Source organism: Vombatus ursinus, unplaced genomic scaffold (assembly GCF_900497805.2).
Source record: "Vombatus ursinus unplaced genomic scaffold, bare-nosed wombat genome assembly UNPS02014791.1, whole genome shotgun sequence".
Taxonomy (NCBI): domain Eukaryota; kingdom Metazoa; phylum Chordata; class Mammalia; order Diprotodontia; family Vombatidae; genus Vombatus; species Vombatus ursinus.
The window spans coordinates 45896191-45916379 of record NW_020954569.1 but is presented as its reverse complement, the minus strand read 5'-3'; the positions used below and the strand labels follow the sequence as shown (position 1 = coordinate 45916379).

Sequence of the window (20189 nt, the reverse complement as noted above, 5' to 3'; positions counted from 1 at the left end):
ATTGCAACTGTATCATATATATTGCAAATATACCACACTGACTCTCTTGTAAAGGTCCTGAAAATGGGCATAAAGCAGAAGTTCTTACCCTTTTTTGTGTCAGAGACTTCTCTGGCAATCTGGTGAAGCCTATGGACCCCTTCTCAGAACAATGTTTTTAAATGCATAAAATAAAATACCCAGGACTACAAAGGAAACAGATTATAACGAAATATATTTATTAAAATATTGAAGAATAAACTCACATACCACAGATTAAGAATCCCTGATTCTGTACACATTGATCACATTAAGGACCCCAGTATAATTTAAAATGCACATGTAGATTATAAAAATATAGCTTTGGATATATAGCATTTATTTGATCTATCTAAAATTAATGTTGGTTAAAATAAACCTATATGAAATGGGTTCTAATCCTATCAGTAAGTACTTACGTGTCCTTAGACACATCTTCTTACCAGTCTGAATCTCAGTTTCCTAATCTGTAAAATGAGGAGTTTGACTAGCATGGTTCCAAGGTTCCTTCCTGCTCTAATAGTCTATGATTCTCTTTGCTTAATAATTTTGTGTGCTTTCTTAGAAGAAATTTTCAACTGATGCTTTCTTTTTTCTTTCCATTCATTTCTTTGTAGCAGGAAAAAAAATCAGAATCAGTCAATTGATTATTCTTTTCAAGATGGGCCATTCTAGTATCTAAATTTTTTTTTGTTGGTTGGCAATTGGGGTTAAGTGACTTGCCCAGGGTCACACAGCTAGTACGTGTCAAGTGTTTGGTCTGAGGCCGGATTTGAACTGAGGTCCTCTTGACTTCAGGGCTGGTGTGCTATCCACTTCACCACCTAGCTGCCCCCTAGTATCTAAATTTTTTAAAGACATTACTGTGGATTTCATGATGGTTTGGAGCAAAATTCTTTCAAATCCTATCTCCTTTTGCATCTTTTTTTTTTAATCTCCATCCACCAATGATAGCAAGACAGTTTTGAAGGGGGAAATGAAGTCACAAAGAAGAATATATGTGGAATAGAACAACCATACTTCTTTGTCTTGGAGGAGGTTATAGATTAACCTGGAGTTACCCTTAGTGAATCAGTGATTTTTTCAGTATCTCTAAGGCAAAAGAAATACCTAACAATTCCAGTTAGTAAGTAAGTTGAAATTTTAAAATAGTCTTCAATGCCCCAGTGGGTTCCTGGGTGCCGTGAGGCACATTGTGACAACTGTGGAGTTAATTATACATTCAGTTCAAGTCTGTTGCTCTCTTGCATCAACTGGTCTGGAATTCACCTCTTTATCCTTCCCACTCCCAAACTCTTGGGCCAATGCCCAGGTGCTGTTCAGCTGTGAAAGTGTAGAAAGGATGAATGAATGCCTGTTGAGAAGTGAAATATAGGTGACAATTAGTTGTTGAATTAATTCATTACAAGGAGAAGTGAAGATAAAAGCAGAGCCTGCATGGGTAATAGCCAGCTGAGCACGGGGCATAGAATCAAGAAGCCTGGGTTTGAGTTCCAGATCAGTCACTGAGTAATCTTGGGCAAGTCACTTAGATCTCTCTGAGTCTCAGTTTTCTTCATCTATAAAATGGGGATACTGCTTTCACTTCCTATTTCACAAATATTATGAGAAAAATGTCTGTAACACTAAATAAATGTAAACTTTTTAAAGCTATTGTATTTTTTTTTTAAAAGAAACAACTGAATTGTATCCAAGTTATAGTTCAGGCGCAGTGTTAGAGGAGATACAATTTACTTTCTGTAGGAGCTTCCTGGATTCTTTCCTGAAGTTCGCAGCTTCAGCAGCCAGGGGCAATAAATAGTTCTTAGATGCTTTAAAAGTAGCATAAATAAAAGGACATTGCATTGTAGAAGGAGCCCTGAGCTATCAGGCAGAAGAGACCTCAGTTCTCATCCTGGCTATACCAATAACTTGCCATAACCAACAAAAACAAATCACTTAATCTCCCTGTCTCAATTTCCACATCAGTGAAATGGAAATGACAACTATCTGTCTCCATTTATCACTGGGTTTTGTGTGAACATCAAATGAAATAATCTTGCAAAAGTGATTTGAAAAGGAAAAGGAAGAGCTGAGAGTGGATGATTTTTAAGGTGCTGCCTAGTTCTAAAATCCATAAGATCATAGACTTAGAGTTGGAAGGGACCCCAAAGACTATGGTAGTCCAACTATCTCATTTTTTTTAAGGCAATTGGGGTTAAGTGACTTGCCCAGAGTCACACAGCTAGTAAATGTCAAGTGTTTGGTCTGAGGTCACATTTGAACTCAGGTCCTCCTGACTCCAGGGCCCATGCTCTATCCACTGCGCCACCTAGCTGCCCCCCAACTATCTCATTTTACAAATGAGGAAACTGAGGCCCAGAGAGATGAAGTGAAATGATTTGCCCAAGGTCACATAAAAGCAAGTGTGGCAAATCCAGATTTCAAACACTTAGCTCCTTAACCACCAAATCTAGGGTTTTTTATATTGCCCCTATGATTCCAAGTATAACATGCCATATAAACAAACAAAATGTTGGACCAGATGGCTTCTCAGCTCTAAGATTCTATGACAACATAAGGGAAAAGCATTGGGGAGAGAAGGGTCATACCCTCTCTGGTTATCATCTTTGAGAGGCTAAATGACAGTAGAACCTAAAAGAAGAACACAGCCATGGCTGAGAAACCAATTGACTTAACCATTAATGTCCACTACTGTTCCACCTTGAAAAGAAAGGTTTAGACTAATATTTCTTTCTGGCCAAGTTGATTTTCATAAATTAACATAATCCTTTTTGTAATTGTGGGCTGTTTAAGGCAACTGGACTTTAAGACAGAGATAAAGAGATGACATTCCATAAAAGTGAATGAGAATATTTCCTGACCTCCCCCCCCCACCCCCCGGGTCAATCAATACAAATTAATTAGGCATGTATTCTGAAACAGCCCCCTGTGCTAGGCATTGGGGACACAAATGTGAAAGTTAAACAGTCCCTCACCAGAACCTTCTAGCCTAGTGGGACCAGACAACATACACAGTAAATATGTAGTGGTAGCCCCTGACTGGCTTACTCCCCAACTTGCATTCACACTCAAAGTTTGAATCCCAAGAGGGCAGCTGCTACTCCAAGGTTCAAGGGCGTTCACTCCTAAAACTATAGCTCAAAACCCCCTACCAGTGGGCCTCTCACTAACAGTCTCTTTTTGCTCTTGGCAAATACATTAACATGACATCATAAAAACAGTAGCTACAAAATATTCTCCTATAAACCCGGGGCACTGTCCCACAAATACACAGTGCCCATAGGAAGAGTGGGCACATCCTTATAGTGGTAGTACATATAATGGTAGTAAGGCACAGATATGGGGAAGGTGTGTGGTCAACATCACTTACAACTCTGGGACTGGGTGGGCTGGAAGTTCTCTCCCAGGGAAGTCCTCTGCCAGGGAAGTCTTCTCTGCAACTCAGCTGGAGCTTGCCAGGGCTAGCTCTCTTCCAGGTCCACAGATCTTTCTCTTCTCTGCTGCCAAGAATCACACTCCCTGAAGCTGCTCCTGGCCTTGAGTGATTGTCCCTATATCCATTTCTGTTTGGAGAGCATGTCTCTGTGCTCCTTTAAATGAGCCTCAAGCTGCCTCCTTCTGAGACAGTAGCTCCCCTGCTAGATGAGATGGTCAATATTGGTAGAGGGCAAGGGAGTGGAAAGAGAAATTCCCTTCCTCCAAGGGGTTTCCTCCACAAGCAGCCCAATTGGTGGGCTGTGGAACTCTGGAATTAAACTCCAAGGTTTTGTTTCTCCATTCCCAAGTTCTCTCCCCTCACCAAGTGTGACCAATTTGTTGCTCCTTCCTAATTTGATCAGGACAATGGTGTTCCTACTTCCTAAAGGGATCACCAGTTATTTACCTCTTGTTAACACATCTTCACTTCTTTTTATGATTTCAACTCATTACAACATCAACTGAGCAGAGCGACAAGTGAATCAGATTTCTCTCTTCCCTACACTGGTACATAGAAAATAGATACAAGATCATTTGGGGTGGGGTGGGGTCCAGTGGTATAGGATAGCTCGGTGATGCAGTAGATGGAGTACCAGCCCTGGGGTCAGGAGGACCTGAGTTCAAATCTGGCCTCAGACACTTACTAACTGTGTGACCCTGGGCAAGTCACTTAACCCTGTTTGCCTCAGTTCCCTCCATCTGTGAAATGAGCTGGAGAAGGGAATGGCAAGTGGCTCCAGTGTCTTTGCTAAGAAAACCCCAAAAGGGATCAGGAAGAATTGGACATGACCTAGCAACAACAACAACAACAAAAGAGAGGCACTACCCAGAGAGGGAACCAGAAAAGACGTCAAATAGAAGGTGACACAAGTTAAGTTTTGAAAGAAATGAAGGATTGTAAGAGGCAGAAGTGAAAAGGGATTCCAGGCATGGAGGATACTCAACAGTTATGCAAGTGGAGCCCAAGTTCTAAAACAGACGTTCCCAAACTTATTTGGCCCACCGCCCCCTTTGAAAAATTACTCAGTGCTCCCCTGGAAATCTGCTTTTTTTAAACCCTTTACCATTTTTAAAAAATTTGCATCATTTCAAAAAAAGTAAAATATGTATATTTTAAATGACACATCTTAAATTTAATAATTTATTGTAAATCTGTGGTATTTTTCCTGCCCTGAAAGTTTGATGACATAATGTCACATAACAATATAGTATTATATTGTAAACGAGTCATTACACGCCCACATTCCTGCCATTGCATGTTGGATTTCCCAACAATGTGACATGCTTGCCTGCCAACACTTGCTTGTTAAGACCTGTCATCTGACTTGACCACCGATTGGTTATAACTTGCATTTTATGTGTTTATTTGGAAAATAATGTAATCACTATGACTTTTAACTCTGTTACACAATAGATGAAACATGTATGAACGGTTTTTCAAAATTTTCTTCTCTTCTTTCTTTATGCTTCCATGGCTCCCTTATTTTTATTCAGTGCCACCCAATTGCACCAGAGGCTACTACTGCCCCCCTGGATCATTCTAGTGCCCTCCAGCACCAACTTTGGGAATCTCTGCAGAAGGTCCCACCAAAGTAAAAAAATCTTTGAGGAAGGGCCTGGAGGTGGTTTGTTTATGTGTCTGGATCAGGCTAGCTAAGTTTGGAGAAGTAGAATTAAAGAATGTGAATTCATTACGGAAGATGAGGATCATCGCCCTAGGGTTGGAAGGGACACTGGTTAATGGTTTTCTTTTTGGCCAAAGTAACTCATTGGATCATCTGAACTATTTCAATATTCTCTTAAATAACCATGTTCTTTTGCTTCCCAACCTCCCTCCCCCAGCACAAAATGACATCCAGCTTTATGGAAGACATGACACAGGTCAGCTATTGCAGCACACCTGAATCCCTCCTTGTCGGCTCTTTTATAGCCGATGCTACTTGAGGCCTCAGGAGTTCTTGCCCTCCACAATAGATCAAAGGTCCACTGGGGATCCGGATCCCCATGACTGGGACAGCCAGGGATCCTGCTTTTCAGACATGCTCTTTATGTAAATAAATAAATCAATTAAGTAAGGTGAGCACAAGGTTCACTTTTGAAAGATAAGAACTCCCAGCATAGGGAACTATTCAAAATGCTATTTTAGAAACAGAACAACTGAAGCCAGGCTAGATTTCCTTCTTGCACAGTAGCATGAAAGTCCCTTCTAAGTTCCCAGGCTGGCAGAAATGCACCCCAGTGTTACAAAACCTGAGCTCCAAAGACCCATAAATTTTCAGAGCAGCGAGAAAGTTGTTCTTAGTCACTATGTCACAATACCTGGAAATGGAAGGGCAATTCAGGACAAAGTATGTAACTCAGCTCTGGAATTCCCGGAGAGCTTAAGTCACAATAACAAAAAACTTCTTGTGTTTCTCTGTATGTGTGTTTATGTTTTAACTTAATATACATTGTCTTATTGGTAGTACAAAATAATGGAGCTTTTCAGTTAACATTTAACGGGCATGACAAGAAATCGGGTGATCTTTTTTTTTAATATTTCATTTTTTAACCTTGTTTCTATTCATTCAAAGAGAAGACTTTCTCCTACCTAGTCAAAGAACAATAGCTAAGCATTTGAATTTTTAGTTGTGCCATGAAAAATACTATTTTCTATGAGTGCTTTGTACTCAGTCTGGTCTGAAGAAAGCAGAAGGCAGAACTCAGCAGAGGATACAATGCACCACACTTAGGATTTAAGGGCTGATCTGCTCTAGTTAGGGGCAACTATTGACACAATGACTGAATTTCACATGGGTACAGACTCCTCCCATTCTCTGCCACCCCTCCCCCACCATGTGTCCTCACTCCCAGTTTTGTTTCTGGGCCAAATTGAGTTAGTCAAGAGGGAACAAGGGAAGCCCAGAGTAATGAAATGCATTGAATGCCCAAGAACCTGCTCCTGTTCAGACATTCCAGTCCAAGTCTTAAAACACTATACTAACAATGGTGGGGGTGAGCCTCCTGCTATAATTTCATATTGATAAGGACATATATATATACATATATACATATATATATATACGTATGTATGTATACATCTTGTACTTGTTGGGTGCTGCCACAAGTTTCTTTAATTAAGAATAAAGCTGCAAACTGATTCTGTAATCAAAGATCAAGGTTAAATGCAAGTAGAATGACAGATTGGCCATCAGGTGTTAATGAGTGATAACAGAAGACACCATTTGGATAGAAGGAAAGCACTGGGGGACTGAATGAGATAAGGAACAGGTCACAGAAGGAACAGAGGAGATAAAACCGAGGGATGGGACTGAGCAAGTTTTACCCTTTGGTGAAAATTTGGTCTCCCATTTCTGTTCGTTCAGGGAGAAGACAAACTGAAAAGACAAAAGTTAAGCATGTCAAAATGTTTGCATAGAATCTCCATAGAGGGAAGGACCTAAAGAGAGAGGGGCTAGAGAAGATCATGGACTCCCATTTCTGGAAAGGTGAGAGACCTTGGGGGTGATCTAGTCCAACCCCCACATTTTTGACATGAGGAAACTGAGGCCCAAAGAGGTTAATTGACTCATCTGAAGTCATACAAGTATTGACAGAAGAGGAACCTGTGTCCCCTGATTCCAAATTCATTGCTCTTTTCACCACCCTGTTGACCTCCTGGATCCATTTCTTAGCTCCTGGGAGCCAATCCTCTGAATCTTGCTCCCTTCAGGTTGTTACTTCAAGATGAATTCTAGATAAAACTCTCAGATGCAAACATTATGCCAGCTGCATAGTACGGAGATTGTGAACTAAGGGAGGGTCTTTTCTTTGCAAGATCGAACTGGGTTAGGTTGCAAAGCAAGGGTCCTCCTAAACTCACACAGGAGGTAAGTATCATCAGTATGGTTTAAAGCAGGGGTAAGGAACCTTGGGCCACCAAGGCCACATGTGGCCTTCTAGGTCCTTGGATGCAGCCCTTTTTTTATTTTTTTGTCAAGGCAATGGGGTGAAGTGACTTGCCCAGGGTCACACCCTTTGGTTTTGGCCTTTTGACTGAGTCCAAGTTTTACAAAACAAATCCTTTTATTAAGGGGATTTGTTCTGTGCAGTTTGGATTCAGTCAAAGTGCCACACTTGAGGACCTAGAAGGCCACATATGGTCTGGAGGCCACAGGGTCCCCACCCCTGGTTTAAAGGAAAGAACTGCACTATTCAATTCAATTTAAAAACAGTAACTATACATGCAAGGAATTGTGCTAGACAATAGAAAGAATAAAAACAAAGAAGTAGTCGCTGAGCCCAACCCCCAAATGCATGCATTTGCACTGCCTATCACCATGTCTGTAATGCTCACCCTCCTCACCTCCATCTCTAGAAACCTTGACTTTGGTTCAGGCTCAGCTTCTGCACCACTTTTCACATGAGGCCCCAGTCCGGTCCCCCGAGCTGGTCATACCTTGCCCACCAAGGTTAGCTAGTATATGCTCGGGTGTATTTTGTACATACCATACATACGTATGTTCTCTCCCCGTTAGAAAATCAGTTCCTTGAGGGCAGGGCTGTTTGGCTTTTGTTTTTATATGTCCAACGTCTCGTATAGTACCTGGCACCTGCTGTTCTTTAGTCATGTCTGACTCTTCGTGACCCTGTGGACAATAGTATGCCAGTACTGTCCATGGGGTTTTCTTGGCAAAGATTCTGGAGAAATCTGCCATTTCTTTCTCCAATGGATTAAGGCAAACAGAGGTTAAGTGACTTGTCCAGAGTCACACAACTAGTAAGTGTCTGAGGCCAGATTTGAACTCAGGTATTCCCAACTTCAGGGCCAGTGCTCTATCCAATGAGCCATCTAGCTGCTCCCATCTAGCTGCACCTACTAGGTATTGATGAATGATTACTGATTGAGGGAATGCAACACATACCATTGTCAACTGTGATACCCTTTCCCACTAATTTTCTCTTCCTGATCCCACCCCAAAGCCATCCAGGCTGTTGAGGGCAGTAGGAAGACCTATCAACTCTTTTCTTCCTTTCCCAGTACCCCTCCTTCCTTGCCTTCCTTTTTGGTGCCTTCTTGGTACCACCAAGAATCCCATCTGGGCTACCTGATGTCATACCACTTGCATAAGATTAAGAGTCACCAATTATGGTAAAATGGAGGCCCACCAGGTCTTACCATCTGCCTACTTCTATGCCAGGAGTTCTTAACATTTTTTTTGGTCATGGGCTATTTTAGCAGTCTAGTGAAAATTATAGACCTCTTCTTAGAATGTTTTTAAATGGTTGAAAGAAATGCTAAATTTCAGTTAGAGATTAATGAAAATAAGGATGTATTTTTTTCCCATCCAAGTTTGTAGATGTCTTAAAATCTATCCACAGACCTGTTAGGGGTCTTAAGAAGGTTGGAACCTGGGAGGCTCTGGGTGACTATCACTATCACTATCATCTACAGTTGCAACCTATGGACCCCTGGGCCTTGCCATCTGCCTGAAATTTCTTTTAGATGTTGCTTCTCCCAATTAGAGTATGAGCTCTTAGACAGCAAGGATTGTCTTGATTTTTCTATTTGTATCTCTAGAGCTTAGCACAATGCTTGGCACAAAGTAAGCATTTAATGAATGAATTTATCCATCCATCCATTCATTCATACCTAGGGAATTAAACAGAAATCTTTTTGCTGTTCTTCATACCCAAATTTCTGTCTCCTACCATCTATGACTGAAATATGCATCCTATTCAATTACACCTCTTAGAATTACTAACTTCCTTTAATACTCAGCTCAAGTACCACTTTTTTTTTTGTAAGCATGATTAATTTTTTAGTTGGGCTAGTGGTAACCAATAAATTAGGTCAATGGCCTCTTTCAATGGCCAAAGACTCTGAGTAAGGACTGGCAGAGTCTTTTGTAGCAATAATCAAGATAGAGCAAAATCTTGAGCAACATAGGTGTATCTTCTTCTTTTTGTTTGTTTATTAATTTATTTTGATTTATTAACAATCCCTTCCATAAGCTTTTGAGTTTTAAATTTTTCTCCCCCTCTCTCCCCAAGACAGCATGAATTCTGATAGAGGCTATACACATTCCTATTAAACATATTTTCACATTAGTGATATTGTAAGGAAGAATTAGAACCAATGGGAAGAACCATCAGAAAGATGAAACAAAACAAAACAGAAGAAAAAAAAGAGCAAATAGTATTCTTCGATCTGTATTCAAACTCCATAGTTATTTCTCTGGATGTGGATAGCATTTTCCATCATGAGACTTTTGGAGATGTCTTAGATCCTTGCATTTTTGAGAAGATGTAAATCTATCAAAGTTAGTCATTACACAATGTTGCTGTTACTGAGTACAACATTCTCCTAGTTCTGCTCACTTCACTCAGCATCAGTCCATACAAGTCTTTCCAGGTTTTTCTGAAGTCTGCTTGCTCATCATTTCTTATAGCACAATAGTATTCCATTACATTCATATACCACAACTTGTTCAGCCATTCCCCAATTCATGGGCGTCCCCTCAATTTCCAATTCTTTGCCACCACAGAAAGAGCTGCTATCAATATTTTTGTACATGTGGGTCCTTTTCTCATTTTTATGATGTCTTTGGGATACAGCCCTAGAAGTGCTATTGCTGGGTCAAAGGGTATACACATTTTTATAGCCCTTTGGGCATAGTTCCAAATTGCTCTCCAAAATGGTTGGATCATTTCACAACTCCACCAACAATGCTTTAGTGTTCCAATTTTCCCACATCTTCTCCAACATTTATCATTTTTCTGTTTTGTCATGTTGGTCTGATAGGTACCTCAGAGTTTTTTTGATTTGCATTTCTCTAATCATTAATGATTTAGAGCATTTTTTCATATAACTATAGATGGCTTTAATTTCTTCATCTGAAAACTGCCTGTTCATATCCTTTGACCATTTATCAATTGGGGAATGCAAGTATCACCTTTTTAAATGGTTTTTCCCAATTACCCCAGTTGTAAGTGGCTCACCCCACCCATAACATATCTATTTTTCATCTGCTTATATATGCCTGTCTCATTTATAGTTTATACTGCAACCTAGATAGAACCCATTTAGTTTTTCTGGTCCTTGCAGTCCCAATAGGTGTAACAAAGGGGTTGGAGTAGATGATCTCTAAGCACCCTTTTAGATCTAAGATTTTGGAATTCTGAACTGAGAATTACTGTTACTGGGCATTGCTGAGTTCGCAATTATAAAACTTTACATTCATAAGGAGTTTTTCATACATGATTATGAGAAAAACTAATTTATATCCCTTTCAAGAAAATTGTTTATTTCCATATTTCATTTCTTCACTCCTGGTGAAGAAATTTCCTCTACTAATGCAGACTGGAAAGTGTTCCCCAAATTCTAGTTTAGAGAGTTGCCTGGAGCGCTGAGAAGTTTTGTGACTTGTCCAAGGTCACACAGTTAATATGTGTTACCGAGGAAAGACTTTAACCTATGTCTTTCTGAATCAACACCAATCACACTGCCTCTCATGAAATATAAAAACTAGAGATTTTTCCTTAAGATCAGTACAAGCTTACTTTATTGGACTGTCCTTGTCATTTATATGAGGTAGGCTGTGAGCAGATGTTGTTGCTGTTCAGTTATTTCAGTTGTACCTGACTCTTCTCGACCCCATCTGGGGTTTTCTTGGCAACGATACTGGAGTGGTTTGCCATTTCCTTTTCTAGCTCATTTTTACAGATGAGGAAACTGAGGCAAACAGGGTTAAGTGACTTTCCCAGGGTTACACAGCTAGTTAAGTGTCTGAACCTGGATTTGAACTCATGAAGAAGAGTTTTCCTGATTCCAAGCCCAATGTCCTATCCACTTCACCACCTGAGTGAGTAGATATCTATTCATCTAACATGAGTAGATATTATGAATATTATCTTCATTTTACAAAAGGGGAAACTGAGCAAAAGACAGTGATTTGTTCAACCTGGAAGCCCCATAGCATCATAAAGAGAGGGAAAGGAGAGGGAAAAGAGAGAATGCAGAAGCACAGCTGGGGCCTGAGATCCCTTGCAGACACACTCCAAAATACAGGTATTTCATGTTCATAGATGATACAGGAAGAAGAGACTTCAGAGAACACTGTAGTATAAGTAGTATGACTATTCTCATTTTCCAGAAAAGAAAACAGGAGTCCAGGGAAGGGGCTCAAGCTCACATAGGTGACCTGAGCAGAGGCAAGAATTTAACTTAGGTCTTTTGACTCCAGATCCAGTGTTCTTTCCACTAAGCCATACTTCCTCCTCCTCCTCAAGCATCCCTGCCTGGCTCCTCATCACTATTCTGATCAGTCCTGTTACTCTCCAGCCTCAAGTAAACCCAGACAACCCTATTCAGTTCTTTCCAATTTGGCCTCTGGAGCCCCAGCTCAATACATCCTTGAATTTTTCAATCAATACTCCTTCCATCTACTCACTTTAACAGAAATCTGGCTTTTCCCTAAGGACACTACATTCCTTTCAACTCTCTTTACTGAAAGCTGTTCCTTCTCCACTTTTTACAGTCTTTCATTCACATTAAATCTACTCTTTGTCTCCATCATAACTTCCAGGCCTTTAACCAAGTCCTACTCTCCCAATCTATCTTTCTTCTTCTGGCTTCACTTGCCTCCATAGCCAGCCTAAAGCTTATGTTCTGCCACTTTAATGATTTGCTAGCTGGTAATCTAGAATCCTTCATTCCTTGAACTTTCTAAGGTTCCCAAGCTTATCCTTGGGTAACCCTGTCATTTGATTTCTCTTTTTGAAAGTTTCTTTTATTTTATTCTAAATAAGCACCAAGTCAAATAAGCATTTCCTTATACAAAATAGAAGCGAAAAAGAGAAGGGCACATGAAACACTGAGTTCCTATAACTGATAACTTCTTGTTTCTATCATCTTATTTTTATGCCCTTGCTCCTAGGTTGCTGAATATCTCTGGAGAAAGTATTGTTAACAAGATGCCTTCACCTACTGCTAACTGATGGTGCCTCACTTAGACTGAGCCTTCACTGCTGCTTAAAAAGTCTATTGTATTTAATCTTAGAACGTATAACACCTCATACTTATGGATAAGCCAACAATTTATAAATAAACAAGAGATAATGAGCAGTATTCTTATCCATTCCTTATCACATTTCCCACAGCAATTATTCCAAAATTTCTCTTCTCAACACAAGCTCCAAATTATAATCCAATGCCTCCCATTTACAGCAGAAGATTCAGCCTTCAATCTCCCTTGCCTTCATCCTTCATGTCCAATCAGTTGCCAAGCTGACTCTACATCCAAGTCTGTCCCCTTCTCTCCACTCTCATCAACTCTTGCCTGGCTATTGCAAGAGTCTCCTAATTGGCATCTCTGCCTCTAGTTTCTCCTCTCGATGATTCATCTTCATAGGAATGCGAAATTAATATTTCTAAAGCACAGGTCTCACCGTGTTACCCTTCTCCTTAAGAAGCATCCGTAACAACAATATTGTTTTTTTTAAATTTTTAGGCAATTGGGGTTAGGTGACTTGCCCAGGGTCACACAGCTAGTAAGTGGCAAGTGTTTGGTCTGAGGTCAGATTTGAACTCAGGTCCTCCTGACTCCAGGGCTGGTGCTCTATCCACTGTGCCACCTAGCTGCCCCAACAATATTGTTTTAAGAACAACTTTGAATGACTAAGTAATTTTGATGTATAAATGCATAAATACCCAAATTAACTAAATTAACTAAAAAGGACCTATGAAGAAAGATGCTATCTGAATTCGGGAGAAAGAACTGATAAATAGATGTATATAATGATTTTTCATATATATGTATATATACATAAAAACATACATGTGTATTTGTGTCTGATGGTAGGCATCTATCTCTAGGGTGAGGGAAGGGAAGGAAAAAAAGAAAGTTACGTAATAACTTTATTATATATTTATAAAGAACAACAAAGAAATCTATATAATAGATTTGCAGTTTCATGTACAATCACTTTTTTTTTTATTCCCTATTCCACTATGTTCTGGAAATGCTTATTTTATTTCTTAAGTTCAGAACAAAATAAATAAAGTTTAAAACAAAAAGAAGCATCAGTGGTTGCCTACTGCCTCTAGGATAAAGTATAAAGTGCATTTTTGGCATTTAAAGCTCTTCCCAATCTAGCTCTAGACTGACTACCTTTCCTGGCTCAGTGTTGATTTCTTTTCCTTTACATTTTTGATATTCTAGGCAAATTGGCCCACTGAGTATTGTTTGTACTTGATATCCCATCATTTGCCTGCCTGCCTTGGCACTGGTTTTCTCTCATTCTTGGAATGAACACCCTTCTCCACAACTTGGAATCCCCAGCTTCCTCTAAATGCCACTTGATGGGGCAGCTAGGTGGTGCAATGGATAGAGGTCTGGCCTTGGAGTCAGGAGGACCTGAGTTCAAATCCAGCCTCAGACATTTAACACTTACTAGCTGTGTGACCCTAGGCAAGTCACTTAACCCCAATTGCCTCACCAAAAAAAAGCAAATAAAATAAAATAAAATGCTACTTGATGCCCCCAATTACAAGTCTCCTCCACTCCTCAAAAAAGAAAAATATGCATTCCAGCGAGTCTCCCACCTAAAATGTAAACTCCTTGAAGGCAGGAACTATTTCATTTTGGTCTTTGTATCTTTGGTCTTTTGTATCTCCAGTGCCTAGTACAGTACTTGGCACCTAGTAGTGCTTCATAAATGTTTACTGAAGAAATGAATAAGTGAATGGAGATTGAAGGTAAAGAGTCAGAATACTAGAGTTACAAGAGATCTGAGAGACCACCTGGTACAACTTGTACCTGTACAGGAAACCCTCTATAAGATCCATGATGAGTGGTCATCTAGCTTTCGCTTAATGGCTTCTAGTGAGACTAACCCACTGCTTTTGTAGGCAACTCATTCCGCTTCTGGATAGCCAGCTGTGTTAGGAAATTTTTATGTACATTGAGCCTAAATCTGCCTCTCGTTCCTTAAACTTATCTCCTCAATTCCTCATTAAGGTCAATCAATCAATCAACAGACACTTTTAAATCACCTACTTCATGCCAGGCCCAATGCTAAGCTCTGAAGATATAGAAAGAGGCAAAAGACAGTCCTTGTCCTCAAGGAGCTTACAATCAGAGTGGGGAGACAACATGCAAGCAAATAGATACAAAGCAAGCTATATATAGGATAAATAGGAGATAATTAAAAGAGGGAAGGCTTTGGAATAAAAAGGGGTTGGACAAGGCTTCCGGTTGGTGGGATTTTAGTTGGAACTTAAATCCAGGGAGTAGTGAGAGTGGAGGAGGGAAAGTGTTCCAGCCCTGGGGCATAGTCAGAGAAAAGGCCTGGAGCCTGGAGAGGGAGTGTGTTGTTCATGGAATAGTCACAAGACCAGGGTCATTGACTTAAAAAAGAGTCAGAGAATAAGGTGTAAGAAGATTGGAAAAGCAGGACAGGGTAGGTTAAGAAGGGCTTTGAATACCAAACAAACCATTCTGTTTTTGCTCCTAGAAGCAACAGGGAGCCACTGGAGGTTAATAATGTGTGGGGGGGGGAGGGGCATCGGGGTGGTAGTGACATGGTCAGGCCTGTGTTTTAGGAAAATCACTTTAGTGGCTGAATGGAGGATGGATTTGGAATGGGGAGAGGCTTGAGGCAAGCAGACCCACCAGCAGTCTATTGCAATAATCCAGGAGTGAGATGAGGAGGGTCTGCACTAGAGTGGTGGCAGTGTCAGAAGAGAGAAGAGAGATTATAAGAGAGATATTGCACAGGTGAAATCAATAGGCCTTGGCAACAGCTTGGATATGGGGTGGGGGGGAGAAGACATAGTGAGAAGTCCAGGATGACTCCTGTGTTGTGAGCCTGAGGACTGGGAGGATGGTATTGCCCTCTACAGTAATAGGGAAGGTCTCCACCTTGGGGGTGGGGAAAATAGTTTAGGGGAAAAGATAATGAATTCTGCCTCAGTCATATTTCTACCAGATCCTTTTGCCTCATCCCCTCCTCCCTCCTCTGAGCCCTTGCTCCAGCAGTCACCTTGTCTCTGTTGCACCTTCTCTTTCTTCTTCTTTCTGGGTCTATCCATCCATCTCTGGGTCTCTTTCTTTCTCCCTACCCTACATTGGTTCTTCCTCATCAATATGCTTTACAAACCACATTGGTTTAAATTACAATTGGCATTTTGGTTCTAGTCTAGATCTAAGGTCCTGCCTTAGCTCCTCATTTGGGATACATGTTTCTAGACTAAATAAACCACCAAAACTCAGGAAATCATCTTAGAGAATTCATTTCCAATGAGAAACACTGAAACTCAGGAAATCATCTTAGAGAACTCATTTCCAATGAGAAACAGCTTTATGAAAAGTGGAATGCCTGCATGTTTGACTTTAAAATTAATACTTTGTCTTAAATTAACTTGCCATGCTATATGAAAAAAAACTCTCCAGCCCTTCAAGGAAACTAAAGACAGATCATAGCCTTTTTGCTTGCAATCTTCAATAATCACAAGTACCACTCTTCCCCTCGTCCCCATTAGATTTTCCTTCTGAGGGAATTTAAATAATTATATTGTGAAGTCCTATGTGATAAGCCAAATTCCACTGATTTCAAGCCTGGAGACAAGAAAAAAAGCACTTGAAAAATAAATAATACTAGCTTTGGTATTTACCACCTGTGTGACCTCAGACAGCTCATTTAACCTCTCTGGGCCTCAGTTTTCTCCTCTGTATAAAGAGAGGATGAAACAAGATGACTTCTAAAGTCTCTCCTGGCTTTAACTCAATGAAACTATTTATTAATTTTTTTTCAGAGGACTGCCAACCTCTCTCCTCAGCTCCACTTAATAATATCTGTAGCTTCTTTCAAATCACACTGCTCAGGTGTTAACCTTCTACACGAGACATTTTCCAAATTTAGTCAATCCCCCATCCGTAGTACCCAAATTACATGGAGAGTAAATTCTTCTCCATAAAACTCCTAGATTAACAACCCCTAAGCAACTTTGTTCATCATCAGGACAAGTAGAAAAAGAATGAACCTGTATTTGGAATCTGGACCTGAGTTCAAATCCTTTGCTCTGGTGCTTACTGTAATCTTGGGTAAGTCCCTTAACTTCTCCAGGCATAACTCAATTCCTTCATCTATAAAATGAGAGGGCTGGACTGGATGACATTGAGGGTACATTGAAGCTTTAATTTACATCCACTTTGTGGACAATGGTCTGTTCATCTTTGCCTCAGACCCTGAGTTTCTTAACCTGGAGTCCAGGAACTTGGTTTAAAAGAAAAAATTTTGATGAGTATATGTCAATGTAATTGGTTTCCTTTGTAATACTAAATATTTTATCTTATGCATTTAAAAACATTATTCTGAAAGATAGTCCACAGGCTTCACCAGACTGCTAGAGGGGTCTATCACAGTTTTAAGCTCAAGAACCTCTACATTAGAAAGAAGAGAGATTCCACCCCCCCCATATATTCAGCCCTTAGTTTCTCATCTATTTAGGCTAGAACTATTACCACAGATAAAATAATAACAGACAAAACAATGTCTTTCTCCAAAGTTCTGGACTGTATCTATAATAAAAAGGGGCACAAACTGGTAGGTGTCTTGTCTGGCCAATTATTGAAATATTTCATCTTCGTCCAAAGGAACTCTTCTAGACCAGGTCATTATAAGTGGAAGTTCAGCTTCCTGTCAGGCAGCCTGGTCTAATGATGAAAAGGGTGGAGGAGAGAATGTGGAGGGAGAAGGGAGTGGGTCAATAGATCTGGGTTATGGTCCCTATTTAGGTCGCATATTCTCTTGGGCAAATAAATCCCTTTGCCTGCCTGGGGAAAAGGGTGGATTAGATCAAAGGTTCTTAACCTGGAGTATAAGAATTAAGAAAAAATGTTGATAACTGTATTTCAATATAATTGCTTCCTTTGTAATTCTATGTATTTTATTTTATGTACTTAAAAAGCATTATCCTGAGAAGAGGTTCCCCAGGGCAGTCATTAGACTTCCAGTCTGATTTTCATCTTGGTTTTAAAACTTCAAGATTTCATGAAAAACAAGATTAAACACTCAGAGAATTAACTAACCCATCTATCCCTGATTAAGCATCCTTCCTCTCCCCATCCTCTTAAAAAAGTAAGGAGGGAAGTCCAATTTCGGAGATAAATTCGACTTTCCCAGCTCCTCAGTTATAATGGGAACGCTGCCAATAGGAAGCAGACAGGCTGTCACGACAGGACTAAGAAGCAACCTTGGAGGCCACCGTGACTCTAATCACATGATTTCTTGAAAGAAGATCAACCTTACTGAAATGCACCCGGAAGAGAGCGGGTTGCTAGTCGGCTGTATTTACAATGCACGGATGGAATGCGGGAGGTAAAGAAAGGATGTCTTGGGTGGCAAGAGATGTAGATAAGGGGCGAGATTATGAATGATTAAAGTTTAACTTTCTAGAGAAGTAGTCAAACTACGCCAAATGCAGATAAATTGTTCAGTCAATGCCTGTGAATAAATCTCAAGGACAGTAAACGGAGCAGCCCCCATTTCAACTCTGCTAATCAACGATTACTGCCGTCTAATCACTTGGCTGAAGCCTATTGACACTCAAGTCTGACTTGAGAGAAACAGGAAGTAACGTTCACAGAAGGCATTAAAACACCAGAGAAACTTGTTTCTTGGGCTGCTACTTGAATTTTAGCCCAGCATTTGTAGAGCAAGTGTTATGAGCTGCATGCAAGAAGCCCGGAATCCGTAAACACTCCACCAGGGCACAGCTCTTTGTTTTTCTCCCCAGCAGCCAGGAGGCCCCTAGGGAATCATCCTGCAATGCCCTCCAGGCGGATTTCCCGCTACTGGGCAACTGTCCCAAACTGATACTGGACATAAGAATCCAGGAAAGCCAGAAGGGCCACTTTTCAGCTTCGTGACTTGTCCGAATCAGCATTGCTGCTCAGACCAAACTGGAAAGGTTTAAAGCTGTGGGTTGGGAGTTGATAGAGTAAGGAAAGGAGGCTAACGGGACCGGGAGGGGGAAATGTGCAAGGGTCTCGTCACCCCAATAGCACTTGGAGCAATCAGAGGAGATTCCTTGCCCCTTCCCTATTATACTACTCAGCCCCAGCCCTGGGAAGCCGGGGTAATAATGACCCCATGCCCAAGCCAAAGATCTGGAGGGAAATGCTGTGAGGCTCTGGGTGGATTGTGCCGGAGGCCACAAGCAGCGGTCATGGGTAGCGGGGCACCTACCGTATCTGCTGGGCTCGCGACAGTAGTGCAGAATCGGCAACGCGTCGTGCTTGGCCACTTTCGCTCCCAGCTCTGGGGGGACCTTCTCGTCAGTCAGCAGCGCCTCTGGGAGAGAGCTGGGACTGGGGCTGGGGCTGGGGCGCGGACTCGGGCGAGGGCTGGGGCGCAGGGTGCCACCGCTGCTGCGCTCAGACTCCGCTGCGACGCCGCTCTGAGCCCCCGGCTCCACCGGCCCGCCCGCTGCGGGGGTCACTACAAAGCGCTGGGACATGGCTCCAGGGAGGGAGCTCAGCGGCCAGAGGCTCCGTGGCAGACGGAGGAGTCGCTGCTGAGGCTCCGGCCGCTGCTAGGTGCTCGCGGTCGGTCCTCACTACTCACGGGAGTCCGAACCCCGAGAGCCCAGACTCACCTCGGTCACCCCGGCACCGGAGACTGAGCGATGGCGAGTTCTAGTGAAAGCCGGACGCTAGCCCAGCACATTGTCTGGGTGGAGGGGGTGGGGGGCGAGGGAGAAAGGAGAGGGAGGGAAGAAGGAGCGAAGGGCGGGGACACTGGCTGAGAGACCCCGCCCCCTGGTCCTCAGCCCCAAGTGGAAAGCGGCGGGAGCCTCGAGGGGCCCGAGTCAATGGAGAAAGAGAGGGTGTCCGCTGAGGCAGAAAGGGGTCAAGGGATGGGCTAGGCAGGGATTGAGCCCGGGCTCCTTGGCGGGGGGTGGGGGGGCATCTGATTGGAGACCGAGAAGAGAGAATTTGACATCCCACTTCTAGATAAAGGAAGGGGGACGGAGGGGTGAAGAGGGAGCGAATGAGAGGGTTAGAATAAGGTACATAAGAAAGTCCAAAGCATCTCCTCAAATGGTAGCTTCAGAACGGAGAGAGGAAAGCAAGGACTGCATTCCAAAGGGTTGGGGCTTCAAATGGGAGCTATTTTGCCATTTTAAAGTTTCTTCCAATCAGAATCAGGGCATACGAGGGCATCATGGACCCTAAAGTGACCCTTGAAGACTTAAATCAAAAGTCTTAAGTCCCGAAAGTCATTTTTTATTAACGTCATTAACGTTTCTATAACAAGTTGTAGTTCTATCATCCTGGAGGAATAGGGAGAATGCTCCCACCACCCCTAGGGCGGAGAAAGGGGGGCATATGCCCCATTTAAATTTTATTTAAAACCTTGATTACCGTTATCGAAATAGATACCAAATAGGTAGCTTGGGGAGAGGGGATTAACTAACATAGAATAGCAGGTGGCAACCTGAGATTTTCCACAGGTTAAGTGCTATTTGAAAAAAAGTCCTTTTGGACTAATTTTTCTTCTTAGGAGACTATCCAAGGTTGTGTGTGTGTGTGTGTGTGTGTGTGTGTGTGTGTGTGTGTGTGTGTGTTTCATATTCCTTCTATTCATTCATTTCTCCACCAAAGGGTTAACTAGTTGTAGATACAAACATAACTTGGATTCTGCTA

The 20189-nt window shown here is 41.7% G+C and overlaps 1 long non-coding RNA gene across 1 annotated transcript; it reads right to left on the bottom strand.

Moving 5' to 3' along the window:
- Positions 1–816: 816 nt before the first annotated feature.
- On the bottom strand, positions 817–18803 carry LOC114047944. The gene is made up of 3 exons (XR_003569688.1): positions 18730–18803; positions 3392–3656; positions 817–1372 (listed from the first exon to the last, which is right to left on the bottom strand). It is a non-coding gene; the product is annotated as an uncharacterized LOC114047944 (long non-coding RNA).
- Positions 18804–20189: the final 1386 nt, after the last annotated feature.